Below are 16,315 nucleotides of genomic sequence, written 5' to 3'. Positions count from 1 at the left end.
CTTGGATTTTTTTTTCCTTCAGTGGTAAGAAAGTATTGAAATGCTACTGTATTTCAGAATAAATTAGATGTATTGTCTCTTGTGCCTTTTGAAATTTTTCTGTAAAAAACTTTATTCTGAACTTGAATGGCTGAGAATACACCACACTGCAAAATAATATTTAACTCAGAGAAATGCATTTCATAAATAAAGCCTTTTACAAGTCAAAGTTGTGCTTTCATTCAAACTGTAAATTCAAGAAAGAATCAGTACCATTGTGCTCTCAAAGCAGGATTTTTCAGCATGTACTATTTTCTATGAATACCGTTCAAAGCCCTTTCCCTCTGTAAAGAATTTCCAAAGGACAAATCAGAGCCACCTGGTAGACTAGTTTTTAAGAGTACAACTAGCACAGAAATGCTTTGAAAGTCTGGGAAAGCAGAATATATTCCTCAGAATGTTAAATAATGAAGAAAAATAAAACATCTAAAAATCCAAGGAAACAAATCATATTCGGTAGCTTTTACTGATAGAGAAGTACAATTTCTAAATGTCTAATTAAACTCCAGTAATTCAAATTTTGATATACTATTTTAATAGCATTTTAAATTATCTTGTGATGTAAAATAATTGCTAAATTAGCAACTGAAAACTGTAAGATTAGATCCTATAATAATTTCCAATGCCAAACAGATCCTTGGAGATTTTCTCCTTGAAAAGCCAAAACAGATGGATAAATTGTCAGAGAAAACCCATAACATACTTCAGCCCTGTAACTCATTTTCCTGTGCCAGTCTCAATCCTGAGTATTCAGCTAAGAACAATGTTTACTATTAGAAATGTGAAAAAATATAGCAGTGCTTACTCCTGCCAGGGTAATAGGACATTATTAAAAGTGCTGTGTGGATCTAATCAAAGTGGGGTGAGTGGTCACCTTGGTACTAGAGACATCAACAACAACACTGAAAGAATAAATAGGTAGATCCAACCAACCATGCAAACTTATGGAGTGACCTGTAAAGCATGGTTTGAAATACGGATCATTATTAGCGCTAAATAAATATTGCAAAACACATACTCAACATATGAGACACTAAACTATCTCATTCTGTGCTCGCTCCATAATTAACTGGTTTTTCATAAATACATTAATGACTGCTCCATACTGATAAATATTGGATCTTAAGCTATTGCTGGAGAATATTCACATATTTTAAGACCTTTATCCAGAAAACGTCTTTGCATGTAGCACAAACTACCAGGATCAAACTAAAGGTACAAACATGAGAATTCACCTCAGAATTTAGATGTTGAGTACCAGTAAGTTTCAGCTGCTTTACTATTCATTTATCATGGATAAGAGAAAGTAGCATTTCATAAACAATATGTCTCAACAGTCACATGTGTTTGCAATTCAGATATATATTAAATTGCTTATGTTTGGTGGTCATAAGTCTGACAGAAAGGAATCTTCGCTTGGAAGGTAGACATGCCTGTAAAAAGTCATTAACAGTGCTACATTAGTCCGCTACTACCTTTAAAATACAACATAAAGTCTTTAGCTCAAAATGGAAAGCTAGTGCAATTAATCGTAGACGTTCTGAGTCACCACTAGTGGCTCCCATTCATTTGGCACTGAATATGTAGTATTGCGCTCATCCAGCAAGACAAAGAAAACATGCACTAGTGACAACTTGGCACTGTGGAATCCAACAGCAATTGGAACAGAGATTACTTTTAAGTCCAAAAAGAGATATAAAACATTAAAAAAAAAAAATCCATGAAATTAGCTGCACCAGAAAAGTACATCTGTGGAGCACTTGGTGGTCCTTGCAGAAACTGCTTCTGGGACAACCAATGTTCCAATGTTGTTTCACTTTGATGTTTTTTGTTTGTTTGTTTTTGTTTGTTTGGTTGGTTTGTTTTGTTTGTTTGTTTGTTTTCAGAGGGGTTGTAGTCCTTATCTGGAGACTCATAAGTAAAATCAAAGCATTTGCAAGGAATAGAATAGAAAAATTTTACTATAGTTGTTAAATTTTACAGCCTTCAATAAGCTTTCAAAAATACCTGTTCACAGCGTTGTTCATAGTTTTGAACCCATCTCTACAGACAAACTAATGCAACATTTCAAAGTGCAGTACCAGCAATAGCTAAATTTTTGTTAGGAGGATTTCAGATCCCCAGTTAGTGTTCTCTTCAAAAATAAAGACTTGTTCGTTTCAGCAGGTAAATCCCCCAAACCAGGGAGACCCAGACTCTGACCTGCTTTCTCTTTAGGCTGAAGATGGGCTATAAAATCATTTTCTCTATGAGAAAATTAATGGTTAATTTATAAAAGTGGACAACTTTCAACAGCAATTGAGATACACTGCCTGTCTTAATACTACACCTAATTTTTCCCTTGCATACACTACAAATACACTTTCACACAGTCCCTTGGGTCTTTAAATTCATGTTTTGAAAGTATCGTTTTCATTCCAATGGACCAAAGAAATGTCAAAGCCTTACCATGTTTAAGAAAACTGACTTATTTTCTGGGCAACCTTACTCCAGAGTTACCATCTGCTAGTTCTGTACAGTGATTGCTACATAATATTTTCACTGAAGGCAGATACTAATGCTAAACTGCCCAATTAATTGAATCATTCATTCATCAACTGGATTCTTTGCACTTCACGTCAGCCAGCTGTTTTTATTTTTTTCTTTACAGGCTATGGATCTGAAGCAACTTTCTCTCAGTTAGCTGTTTTTCTTTTTGTACCACTTAGGCTAAATATGATCTTCAAACACAGAAATCTTTTAAACAGGTCCAGAAGAGAAACCTTCATCAAAGACCTCATCTCAGCTATGACAGCTTGAGAAAACAGGCCAGTTAACAGAATGGAAGTAGGACTGTTAATAAACAGAATCATACTTTTCTCATCATCAGATCTGATTTTGCCTATTTGTAATCATACTTTTCTCATCATCAGATCTGATTTTGCCTATTTGTAAACATGTATGAGTCTTAATTTGTTTTCCCCATCCCACACACTTAGGATGTTTTGCCAGTTTTACATAAAAACAAACTAATTAGCAAGAGGAAAAGAGATTACATCTGAGATTCTTCCCAAAAAGTAAAGTTCTGTAAGGGACCACTTAATATGATGACTCCTCTGCAGGCAGCCATTGGACCTCATGTATCAGGAGAGACAAGGAAGGTTTCTTTGCCACCATTTTAAATGTTTACAGGCTCCTTCTAAAACACCTGTTACTAATTCACTCGATTTCTTTACTTTCACATTGTCTATTGCAGACCAAAGGAGAGTATTTTCAAGAGCTATGCACAATGTGCAGAATATAACTTGCAGAAGACCAAAGATTGCTATGTGTCATTGGCAAACAGACCACAGTCTTTACCAGCCTATCAGATTTGACCATTAAAATAAATCCGTTGTGCAGGAGAGCCATGTTCTGACTTCAGTCCACTGACTTCAGTCCACTAGCCTTTCAGGAAGGCTTCTGTATCTCTCCTCTCCAGCCCCATCTAAAGAACTAAGCTGCAGCTTCCTAGGTATTTTGTAACAGCATGTTCTCAACATCCAGACACTCCTGCAAAACATAGTAGAGCCCCCTGAGATACAATTTCCCCTCGTTTGCTGGCCTAGTTCCATCAAGTCCACCAGATCCACCAGGATGTCTACAGCTGGGCAGGACTCCATCTGCAAGTGTTAAGAGTAGGCCACCAAAAGTTTTGAGATAAAGACTTGATAGGTCAGTCAATTCATTGACCTAATAATAATGTCACCAGACTCTGACATAACCTGGGAGTGGTAATGGAAAGATGCATTTAATCCTGCTGTTCCATCTTATTCAAAGTATGAAGACTGAAACATATATTAAGGATTTATTCAATGGAATAAAACAAAAGGAAGCAGCACAGGAATTGCAGTGTACAGCAGTAGGTAGCCATCCAAAACACTTGTCTTCATCTGCCCAGCAACTGCATAAATCCCTCAAATATTTCTGCATTAATACACATGCCAGCAATGTCAGTAAAACACACTGTGTACTTCGGCAAAAGGACCTTTTGAGTTACAGAGATGAAAATTAGTTGTGTTCCTTACACACAAATGTAGTTTGAAGAGAAAGATACAACACTGAAAAAAAAATAAAAAGTTCAACCAACCTCAGGTCTTTACTCCAGGGGCAAATGAAAACACAGACATTTTCTTTTCTAAGATCTGATTATAAGCTCTTTTTTTTTTTTTTTCCCCTCCTTTTTTCCCAGGCCATTACTCTTTATGACCAAATTACATCTCTTGACAAATTTAAACTTTATAGCTAAAGAGGGCAACATTTCCATCTTCCATCATTAGTTACAGAGATTTTGCAGCCCATTCCCATGGAAACACAAATTTAACTGGCTTCCTTCTTTTGTTTCTTGTTCCTAATTAACCAAGACAATAATGCCTTCCCTTTAGAACATGAGTACTGCATAGTTTTTACAGGAAAAGGTTGGTCTTCTTTCCTATTCCCAGAGCAGTTAATTAACCTCTTCTTGTATTGGCCAGAGGTGGGACATATCACTACACCCATATTGTGTTGTAAGCCTATTAGGTAAGTTTGCTTAATAGTGTAAAGTACTTTAGTGTTTAGTGCATACAGTCACATGTGGAATGACTCCAGATGCCTTTTTCTTAACCTATAGCAGTAGCTAAGCCATTTGGCAACTGAAGCAAATAGAACAAAGTAAAAAGCAGTAGGGTAGCTAGAAAGATGGTGTTCCTTTTGAAAGAAAAAAGTCCCATCAATTTTACATGTGAATGTAATACCTATGTATAACTGCACTTATTGATCTGCTACTCCATGTTTTTCACAACTGTCTAAACCCTGGAAATAAGATGTTAAAATAACTGTACAAGCATTCTCCATTCTCCTTTCACAATAATGAACACAGGAGACAATTTTGGCTGACTTATGTGCATGCTTAATTTCATGTACATGTATACACAAAGAAAATGGGACCACTTCCAATGCCCAGCTTTATTCTTACTGAAAACAATGAGCAAATTACTTTAACTCTACACATTGCACTCAGTATGTGAACAAGTAAACTTATGCTTTAACTTTTTCAGGACTGGGACCAAAGCAAACATCATCAGACCAAGAAAACCAATATCTAAAGTTGATAATCGAAAGTGAAGACTGAAAATATCCCTGCAAATAACATCAAGAGTTCTCAGCAACCATATCTCAGATATCCAGAATTTTTTTGACAGTGTCTAGATTGTTAACACTTGAGCATCATCTGTCCATGCCAGAAGGCAACCTTTAGTTCCAATAATAAAAAAAGAAAGAGATTTCACTTTAAAAAAAAAAAATAATAATAATATATATATATATATATATATATATGTCTAACTGAATCTATCCTTACAATTCATTCACCTGTTTCATAGGTTCCATACAGATAGACTCTACTCTGTTATACTCTATTGTATACAACATCTTCAGGTGCAACAACAACGGGGCCAAGTACCTAGAGACATTATGACCCAGTTTTACCTCTCCCAGCATTTTGTCTTTATACCAAGAAATTTCAGAAATACCTGAAATGTCAAATCAGTCAAAGCATGTTGGCTGTTATCTTTAAAATAACAACAAAACATTTGTTCCACATATATTACTGCATACACTGCAATTTCATTTGTTATATGTAAAATAACGGTAAACAAACAATCCAGGAGAAAGTATGTTTATGATATGAACAGCACTTACAGAGAAATACCAGCTTGAGAACCACAGAAAATAGGAACAGTTAATAAGCCTTTAAGCTACTCCTGTACTTTATTTGTCAGTGGATATCAAAAAATCTCCAGTGGCAACCATCCTGTTTTAGAGCTTAACTGTCCTTAGTGTTTGGAGACATTTTTTCTACAGTGTAGCAAAGATCTTCCTTGATTCAGTTTAAACCTCATACTTTTTATCACAAGACAAGGTGCCAGGTCCCTGTTGTCTCTGGCTTAGCTTTTTAACCTCTACAAGCTGAAGGTTCTCTTCTGTAGAACGGCGTTCCTAGCATTCCCTATCTTGTATCATATAGCTGATTATTCTCACGTGCGGGAGGACTTCGCTCTTTCTCTGATTTACATCCTGTCTACCACATGCTATTGCTCCAATCAATCAACATTTCTCATTGTAATCTTTCCAAGTGCTTGTAGGTGTCCTGCCCTTGCTTGTTTTTGCATGAAAATTTAATAAGCTCATTCTCTATTCCACTGTCCAAATCCTTAATGAAAGCAACAAGTAATACTGACCTTGAGAAACTTCACTCATATTTCAGTGTGTGAACAACAGATAGTGACACTCAGCATGACATCTTGGCTGCTTGTTTGCCCACTCTACACTAGTTCCACAATGTTTCTATAATTCTTTTGTGGGAATGCTGTGCAAGACTACCAAATTCTACTGAAAGTCAAGTTATATGTGACGTTGTTTTCTTCCCCCCATATTGTAAGAGGAGATTATTTAGCTTGAAGTTTATGAATTCTAAACAGGGAAGGTGCTTTACAAAATGGGGTGAAGTTTCATTACAAACGTGGAAACACACACTTGATTAATATTTCCTAATAATCATTGGTATTTGAAGTAAATGAAGGTATAAAGGTATACCATGTTTTGCAGCAACTCATAGAACAGTCTATTAAAACAATCCAAATTTTTAGATTAGCTATTGCCAAAAATAATCCTTACCATGGTCATATTTTATTGGCACCAATACTTGAAGCTAATGAGGTTAGCTTCTTCATGAGGTAGCCATCCAAAACACTAGTCTTCAGCTGAGTTTCTTCATTTATTCATTACAATTCCAGATTTTTGACTGCTCTTCTCCTCATCCAGAATATTTTCACACATTATTTCTGAAGCAGCCATCACTCTAAGCCAGAGCTTCTTACACATCCATTTTCCCATGAATTTGTGCAATGTGTCTTTTTTGCGCATGATTCATGGAATTGGAGAGAGAGCTACTGTCCATTTTTCTTTATCCCAAATTGTAAAACCTCAAGCTTTTATTTCTTTAGAGTTCACAAAACTATCCCTCACATACATCAATCAATATCATAGACACTGAAATAACCTCTGCAATGTATTGTGGATACAATTTTTGTCATTAACTGTCCCTGCAAAGAACTGTGTATGAAGAGACAAAAGTACAGGTTTCATGAGGGTCAGAACACAGAAATATGGATTGAACTTTGAAGTCTTGCTATTAACCTTGATAAAGGAAGATGGAACGTTAGGAAATTTTCAACTAATTGTTTCTAACATGCATAAGGTTAAAAAGATTCTCCATCTAAAGTTTCAGGAGACATTACAGAAAAAAAGGAGCAATCACTAGAAAAAAAAAAAAAAAAATCTCTATGAAAAGACCCCTCGATACAGGTTTGTAAAATACACAAAATTATTAGAACTTTCTTCCTCATAACTGTTACAATGTTTGCTCACAGAAAGCTCTTAGTGTGCCTCATGGTGCACTGTCATCATCACTGTGAGGTGCAAACACGTTGTGACATATTGCAGCGGGACGACCATTTTAATTACTCATTTTAATAACAGACTGGCCACTACAGTGACTGACAATAAACACTTTCCCATCTGCCAGGTTGTTTTGAGGAGAAGGAAAAGAAGGCATTTTGTTCCCTTCCCAAACTCATCTCTCCTCCAAAGCACAGCTGCTAAGCATCAAGTATTTCTTCTTGTCTCCTGCCAAGCTAAAGAACACAATAATTCCTGATACTAAGTAGGAAAAATAGGAACTCTAATAACAGAACAACACTGTTTTCAGTGACAAGATAGACCCTGTAAAACTTTGGATAAAGGATGGGAGCTAGAAAACACAAGGAGCTAGAGATACTCACACCTGGACCAAACATATTTTCAGTTGGATGTGAGTAATAACCCATTCTACACCTTAGTTTCCAGGTACATAAAACACAATTATTTGGTCTCTGAAGAAAGCAATTCCCCGCAGATGTTGTATGTTTTTTTTGGCCAAGTTCTTTAAGGAATGACTATAATTATCAGTTGACAGAGGTAAAAAAATTGACCTTGACTATAACCACAAAGTAGCAAGTTAATTATATGCATAGGATTCTCTGATTTTTGTTTATTTGTTTGTTTGTTTGTACATTGTGAAACTCATGGCACCTATGAACTTCCAGGAAGAAACCAAGGTAAGCTTGTAAAGTTAAATCAACAGTGTTTACTTTGTCTCTACAACTGTATTATAAAAATTACTGACAGAATCTCAGAAGCATCTAGATTGGAAGAGACCTCCAAGATCACCTAGTCCTACCTCTAAAAACGCTGCATGTTTAAGAAAGATCATTTTGAAAGATCTCAAATCCAACAGTTCATTCATTACACAGACTAAGAAGAAAAAATAATCCATTTCAAGTTACATGCCCTAAAATAGGATGTAAACTGACAATAAAAAAATAAAATAAAATTGAAACTCATCATATCAACCCTGAGTCCAAATCCAATAAGACAAAAAAAAAAAAGTAAATGAACAAGTAATAAAGACTCAGTTTTAAATACAGTTGTTTCTAATCCTAGTTATGACTGTTATGAAGATATGATCTAAAGCTAGACAGGGGTAGAAGGTAGATTTTTTTTCTTAAAAGATATGTGACAACATGATATTGATTTTTTGGTAAGTAAAATCACTTTCTCTTTCTGAGAACATTTCTGAGACAGTTTCCGATGTTACATGGGGAGAACTCCATATCTACTCAAGCCCTTAGCCAAAGAATTATTGAACAACATGTCAGATGCCAGTTATAGTGTATGATATCGATCATTTAGATCTTTCCTCCTGAAATCTACACAGGTTGTCTTGTGGTGTTGGGTTTTGGTTTTATTCCTTCACATATCATGTTGGGTAAACCAAATGACACAAAAAAGTTTTCAGAAAAATCCTGCATGGTTTGCCTATGAAGTAAAAAGGAAAAGAATTATGTGAAGTGTTAAATCCCATTGGCAAGAACAGCTTTCAACTGACTCATCAGGATATTGTGGCAATGAAGCAGTGGCTACAGAAAACATCAAAGTGTAAAAGAACTAGACAATTAGCTATACAAAGAATAGGATAAAGAACCTTTCAACTCAGGAAATGGCATTAAGATTCTGTCCAAAATATCATAACCTAATGGTACATCAGCTGGAAGCATTTTGACAGCATGTGGTGAGGTCAGCTGGTAGTATTGTTAGTAATCACAGCCTCAGCCTAATGGAATTCAGGGACTACAGGAAAACATTTTCTTCTTTTTGCCTTTTTCTCTTTTAAGGAAAAAAAAATAGCATTATTTTTCTCACAGGAAGGTAATTTTGAGAAAGCTGATCTTCAGACAGTACAGAACTGATGAGCTGTACAAAAAGGATTCATTGAGGGCTGGAATTTCCTGCCTGTGGTAGGGAGATGGACCAGGGCAAGACAGAGATTAAGTGAAATGCTGCCCAGAGCTGCCACTTGCACAGCATGGCAGAAGCTGCATTATCAGAGGAATAACAACTGTCACTTACCTTTGTGTGAACTAAGTTCTGCCTGTGGCTAAGCATTCTTTGCTCCCACCCTCCGTTTTGGCTCTTCCTGCACCTCCGACCTGTATTTATAGAGCTATTTGCCAGTCAGGGCAAATGATGTAGTGCATGCTTTTGGAGATGCAATGTATCACAACCTTGTTAAATCTCTGTATAAGGAGCACAAAGGGAGGTAGCCGAAGGTTTAAAACTCAGCACCCAGTGTTAAAATAAATAAATAAATAAATAAATAAATAAATAAATAAATAAATAAATAAATAACAGTTTAATTAAAACATTCCCTATGCTAAAGGTACATACTTTCGTACTTTATTTTGGGGTATGGTTATACCTTGTTACACTGGGTGCGCTACGTGATCACTTTTTCAGCAAGCCCTTTATTATGTTTAATAACAAAACACGTGTTTCAAAGCAAGACTAAAACAAAAATAGCTGCATTTCTGCATAAAATACTAAGAATTAGACCTTTTAAATGTACACCATTTTTGTGATTATTTTAACCACTAATAACTTCTTAATGAATTTTAGGTTACAAGAGATACTGGGTGGGTGGGGGTTGAAGTATGTAGTTAGTCAGGGCAATTACTACCTTACAAACACTTAAAGCAAAGTGAAGAGAATTTCTTCTCTACCTTCTTCAATTTATGCTGAAGTTGCCACATAGCAAAACTCATGAAAATAATTACTTTTCTAATTACAGAGATGTTCAAGCAGTAAATTACTCAAATTTCCACAGAAAATGATTAATACTTTTTAGCACTGAATGAAGCACAAAACCATTAATAAAACCAACACATTCTGCATCTTTATCAGAACTTTGGTCACAAGCAAAATCAGGAAGACTCAGGTGGGTGACACTCTTCTGCCTTCCCAATTTAATGCAAGGACAAGTAACTTCTGTGAAGTATGAGCATACTAAGCTGAGAGGGAGGCTAAGGATCTTGCCTCTGGTTAGTGTCTTTTAAACGCCATCTGATGCATTTCTATGAACTTCTAGCCACTTGCTGTCAGTTTGGTTACATCTGCCCCTCTGGTTGTTACACAAATTCTTGAAATTTAAATCAATTCTTGGATCTACCACAGTCAGTAGAATAACTGAATTCAATTTCAGTCACATCAGAATTCCTCTCTTGAACTAAGAATTAAGTGATTTTTTAATTCCATTCATTAGTGAACATATTAACGTATGCAGACACATCCATCTTTTGGCAGTACTGTGTGATACCGCTATAGAGAAAGGTATTCAATCTAAAATGACCCACAGTGATGTTACGTGAATATTTCAAAAAACAATCTACAGATATCAGGCCAAAGGCAGCATTCTTTAGGAGGTGCTTTTGAATTTCCTTCTATGATAGAAATCCTGCTTCGAATACAAGACTGTCTTCTTCTATTTTAAAGTGCATATAAGTACATTGAAGTTCTCTATCACGTATGCAGAGAATTTGTCTCAGTATTTTCACAAAAATTCAGCAATTTCTATTTTAACTGTTGCATAATAGCTTAAATTGCTTTTTAATGTCATCTATATAAAATGAGAAAGTCATTAAAGGCTCTAATCTTTAGCACTGCTGTTACTCTAACATTTTTTTCCAGGCAAAATACTGATTCATTTTAAGTTAATGGGAACTTTGTGGAATACATTTTTCATGTACAGCATTTATAATAATGTTTTCCTTGCTGTTTATGTAAATTTGTGTGTGTGTGCATGTGTGCATAAGGAGAAAGCATATACAAAGAACAAATGATCAATTCATTTTCAGGAGCCTTAGAAAATCTGTTTTCTTTCTTGGTGGAAGCATTTGAGGTCAAAGGTGTGTGATCAAGGCGTCAAATCATTTGGTTCCATGTAGCAAACATGTTGGGAAAGACTAGATGATCAATCTGTTAGAGTAGGCAAAAGCATATTATAAATCAGAAATCATATACTACCACTTGTGACATTCACCCCTCACTGTGAAAAAGACTATATTTTCTTGCCATCTATCTTACCATCTCTAAGTATTTTTATAAAAGTAAAATTAGATTTATTTTAAGAAAAATGATGAAATTCCAGAGGATGTAACAGCAAAAAGCAAAGTTTCAAAATTCTTTGGTATTAACCAGCTATTTTACTGTTACAAAGAAAATAAAAAATCTTTTGACATTGAGTAAGAAAACTGTATTTATCCAGGACAAAAAAAAAAAAAAAAAAAAAAAAAAAAAAAGTAGTGGACAGAATAAAGTGTAATTTCAACTGAAAAATGCTTTAACTTCTATTCAACCTTCAGAGAAATATTTTTTCTATTATAAACAATGACAAGGATAGAGCAGGCAATAATGTGAGAAATCGTTAATCTGTAATTTTATATGCCTATAAGAGGCCAATTCCAATTTTGCACAATTGCAATGGATTTCACATAAAAATGTAGTTGTTACAAAATACCTATTTTATTGTCTTCAAAAGAGATTAATACATATACTAAACCACAGAGCATGCTTCTATTGTGAGAGAGAAACTTCTTTCACACTAATTACTATTATATTTCTAACCTATTCATAAAAATAACATGAAATCAGTAAGGTTGAAAAAGTCAGTGATGGACATCAAATACTGATTCTTCTGTCTCTTATAGACAATCTGCTTGCTCCCTCAAAACAAGAGTCTAAGAACACAACACCAACATAACATCAAACCAAAGATTTGAAACCAGTTATTTTTTCAGTCAACTACCATTCCCATCCCAAATTCCAAGCATTTTGGCCACATGAAGTATAAATTGTGTTGTTTTCTTCCCTACTACGCATTTGCTAATTATTCCTTTTGTTTAGACTCAGGAACTGCTCTTCATGTGTACTGAAATGTGCAAATCTTTGAGCATCCTGTGCTTCTATAAACCAATTGCCAAACTGTTTAACAATTCCAAAGTCGATATTGAGACATGCCTATGCATTTGTCCTACTAGAGAACTAATTCTATGACAAGTTGAACTTACTTTTTTGTACTTGTGAATGTTTGAAGAAGCTATACATATTCATAGCCTCATTAAAATGTCTTACTTATAATTACTTCCTCAGCAAGTTCTCTGTTTTATCCTATGAACTACTTAAAAGAAACACTGAGTATATCTGTAATAAACCTCCCTTTGCTTGCCAAACTTCTTCTCTAATGAAAAGAGATCAATAAGCCACAGCGGCATTTATATGTTAAACTGTTTAAAGCACAATGTATATCACATAACAATCGTTATTAAGCCAAATTTACTGGCAGTAAACACATAGTTGTATTTTATGACACAAATTGACCTTAAACTTGCAGCAGTAAGTAACACTGAGGTCTGTTGACAAATGTTTGGAGTGACAGTGTTGGCAACTAAGGTACAATGATTTAATTTTTCATTTTTTCCCCTGAGATATAGCTGAGGTGAGACTGCTAAAATGACTCAGAATTTTCCTCCTGTGCATTATGAATCTTTAAGCAAAACCAATACAATGGCAAGGACAAAGACAAACTAGAATATCAGAGAGCCAGATTCAGTGCCAACAGGGAAAAAGGAAAGCTCATTCACAGAAACACTGGACAGAACTGGTGGTAAGCCGAGTGACCTGAGTACCTGATCCTGTTATTCCAGGGTGCCTCTAGTGTCAATGGCATGAGGTGGCAGAAGAGGCTGATGATTTCAAGAGCTTGAAATACTCTGACATCTCCCTGAAACACATAGGTAGATGCATAAAACCAGCTGATGAAACTAAAGAGGGTCCGCTACAAAGCAAGCTAAAGGCTTAGTCTGGAAGTGATTCCAGATCCTATGGTTCCCAGTTTTGTGTTTTAACTGTTCTTGGTCTGTAGAATGAACCTTGAATATAAGAACTGCATAGTCAAATATAAGGTTTTGTGTTTGTTTGTTTGTTTTTACTAAAGAAAAGCTACAGTTCATCTGTTGAAATTAGTGACCAAGCTGCAGGTACTCAACACCCAAGCCATTGCAAGAATGAATATAGGTCAGCCTAGTCACTGAGCACCAGTTCAGCAAATGCAGTACCATCCCTAGAGATCCAGACAAAAATAAACTAAAACATGCAGCCACAGTAAAGTGACTCAATGCTATTGATTGAATAATTCCCTTTTTTTAGAGTATCTGCCCAGATATGCATCCTACTCATTGTCAAAGTAATTTTGGCCCAGTGAGCCAGAAATAGGTTTGCACTGCTTGCTTCAAAATTACAGGCTGCTCCTGCATTAGAAACAGAATCATGTGGAAATGATTCTCCAAAAAATGCTAATGAGTGGATGCCTCATTTCAGTCACTACTTTATTACAGCCAGAGAAGCAGAACTACACAAGATTGCGATGTATGTTTTTATGTTTCTCCTACACAGGTTTAAGCACACTGTTCTGTTTTTGTTTTATGGTTTTTTGTTTGTTTGTTTTGTTTTGTTTTTACCCCAGAACTGAAGCTCCACAGCATCTCTCAGGTGGCATTCCAGACCTGCAAGATCTAGATTTCCAAAATGAAGACCAGAGATCAAGTTTTGTATTATAACTCTCTAGTGATAAGCACCTCAGGAATGAGTTTACCTGTCAGAACTGCTTCTCTTGTAAGTTTTCTTCTGATTGCTTTTGGCATAACTACATGTGCTGTTTTTCAAAACTGAACAATTTAGACAAGTGAATGTGTGCACCTCTGATAGCTTTTAACAGGCTGAGGCAGGGCTGTAGATGAATGCCCAACATTTATAGTTTCCTTCGTAAATAGTTTATAAAATGAAGTGTCACTCAACAATTCAAAAGCAGACTCGCAATCCCACCACACAAGTTCTTTTTTATTTTTTCTGTCTGGAATACAGCTGGCATGCTGAGATGTGACTCTGTGTGCAGATTACTCTGTGTTAGCACCAGTATCTACAAAATGTTCTTTACACAGGCACAAAAAATAAATACAGCAATAAATACAGCCCTTCGTGATTTAGGCATGGCTGATGTAGAGCCATGGAATTCCTACATCCCACATCCTGCCAACAGAACAGGAGCTCCTAATGCAAGCAAGATATTACAGCAGGACCAAAATAGTAATAAAAGATGATTTTCAGACTACCACCACACAAACTACACCTATAATGGCAACTGTTGTGTTTTTTTTGCTACCATATCTCATTAGAAAACACTGTCAAAACCTCAGTGTCCATCTGAACAAAAAGCTGGAAACTAAAACTAAATTCTTCCTCTCTGCAGCATAAGGCAGACACCTCAGTGGACTGCCTCTACTGACAGGCTGAATGTTGCATCTATAAAATGAAAGAAGAAATTTAATCTGGTTCCCCTAAACTGGCGTATGTACGGAAAGATGCCATCATGATTTTGACAGATTTAACTTGTGGCAGTACTAAAACTAACTTCCAAAAGTCATGGCCTTATGAGATGCAGAGAAGTGACATTTTCTTCTTCCTTAAGCAAACTGGCAGCAAGTTCTGCACTGTTAGCAACTTTCACATCGCCTCAGAATATTGAGTCTTGCCTAAGATATTTATTTCCTGTATCAAAGAAAAAAATTCAAATATGCTGAAACGTGTTTATTAGAGGTTGACATCTCCAGCATATTTCTATTGCTGTCTATTCAAATAATGGACTGACAGTCTCATTGTTTCTGAGCAATACTTCCTTAACAAGAGCATTTTCTTTACTTCATCACCCACAAGACATTTACCTATTATCCTATACGATCTACTGCATAAAGGCATGTTTAAAACCTAGACATTTTTATTTCTGCAAAATAGAAATGGCTTTGAAGGTGGCTGGTTGTTCTCAGAAGCAAAGGGATGTTGCATAATCATAGAAACACTGAATTGTCTGAGGATCCATTCAGCTCAAATAGTGCATCGAGCACAACAAATACTTTTAAAGATCCAAAACATTATAAGTTAATTTTCCATTTCCATTACACATTAAGTAGTACAGATGGTTCCATAAGAAATCAGCACCTGATCAAACTATAAGGAAGTAGGCTATAGAAAGCGATATTTTTCTACCAGAGTGCACAGTAACAAAAGACCTTCCCCTTATGAGCAGTTTTGTTCTCGCTGTGGCTGTGGGCTGCTCAGCTACCATGGAGCTACTTCCAACATCTTTTACAGGCATGCATGATAAACTGTGCATCACACTCAGGTGATTCCTTGGTTTGCTTTCCTGAAGGGAATATATGTGCCAAAGCAATTGAGTAGGTTGAGTAGTAAACCTGATACTAAAGTCATTAAAAACAAAAGAAAAAAAAAAAAAAAGAGATGTGCCCAACTTGCCACATAAATCTTTGTGGCACATATTCTGTTAGCAAAAATCCTGGTAGATAAAGGAATGCCAAGTTCCTTTTACACTTCAGTAATTAAAAAACACTTGCACCAAGAGCAGCAATATTAAACTTTGTTTTTCTTAAAATTCCTACTTGAGTATTTCCAGCCTACAGTAATTAACCCTCCAGTCTCAGCTAGATGATATTTCTGCTTTCTATTTTGATACAAATTTTGCTTAAGTTAACGGAAAGATTTCTAGTGGCTTGCTTTGGATTTGTTTTCTTTGGGATTTTCTGGGGAGAGAGAAAGGGTCTTCCCTAGGAAAACATTCTGTGTTTCTGGCAAAATGACTGCATTAACTTCTGTTTTTCTCTGCTACAGCTTGGGAAAAGAGGAGTCCAAGAGTACCACTCCAACTTTTTGAAGCTCAATTTAATGCAGATCTTAGCCTTTTTGTATTCAACACATAAATAAGTTAATCAAAATC

At 35.7% G+C, this 16,315-nt stretch overlaps 1 long non-coding RNA gene across 1 annotated transcript in view; it reads right to left on the bottom strand.

Moving 5' to 3' along the window:
- LOC137857132 (uncharacterized) overlaps window positions 1-16,315 on the bottom strand; it is a 150,357-nt gene that overhangs the window by 11,454 nt on the left and 122,588 nt on the right. The window contains exon 3 of the long non-coding RNA XR_011096982.1: window positions 9,547-9,626. This is a non-coding gene — a long non-coding RNA (uncharacterized lncRNA). The remainder of the gene's footprint in view (window positions 1-9,546; window positions 9,627-16,315) is intronic.

Source organism: Anas acuta, chromosome 5, assembly GCF_963932015.1.
Source record: "Anas acuta chromosome 5, bAnaAcu1.1, whole genome shotgun sequence".
In the NCBI taxonomy this organism is placed as follows: Eukaryota; Metazoa; Chordata; class Aves; order Anseriformes; family Anatidae; genus Anas; species Anas acuta.
This window is presented reverse-complemented; position numbering and strand designations above follow the sequence as displayed.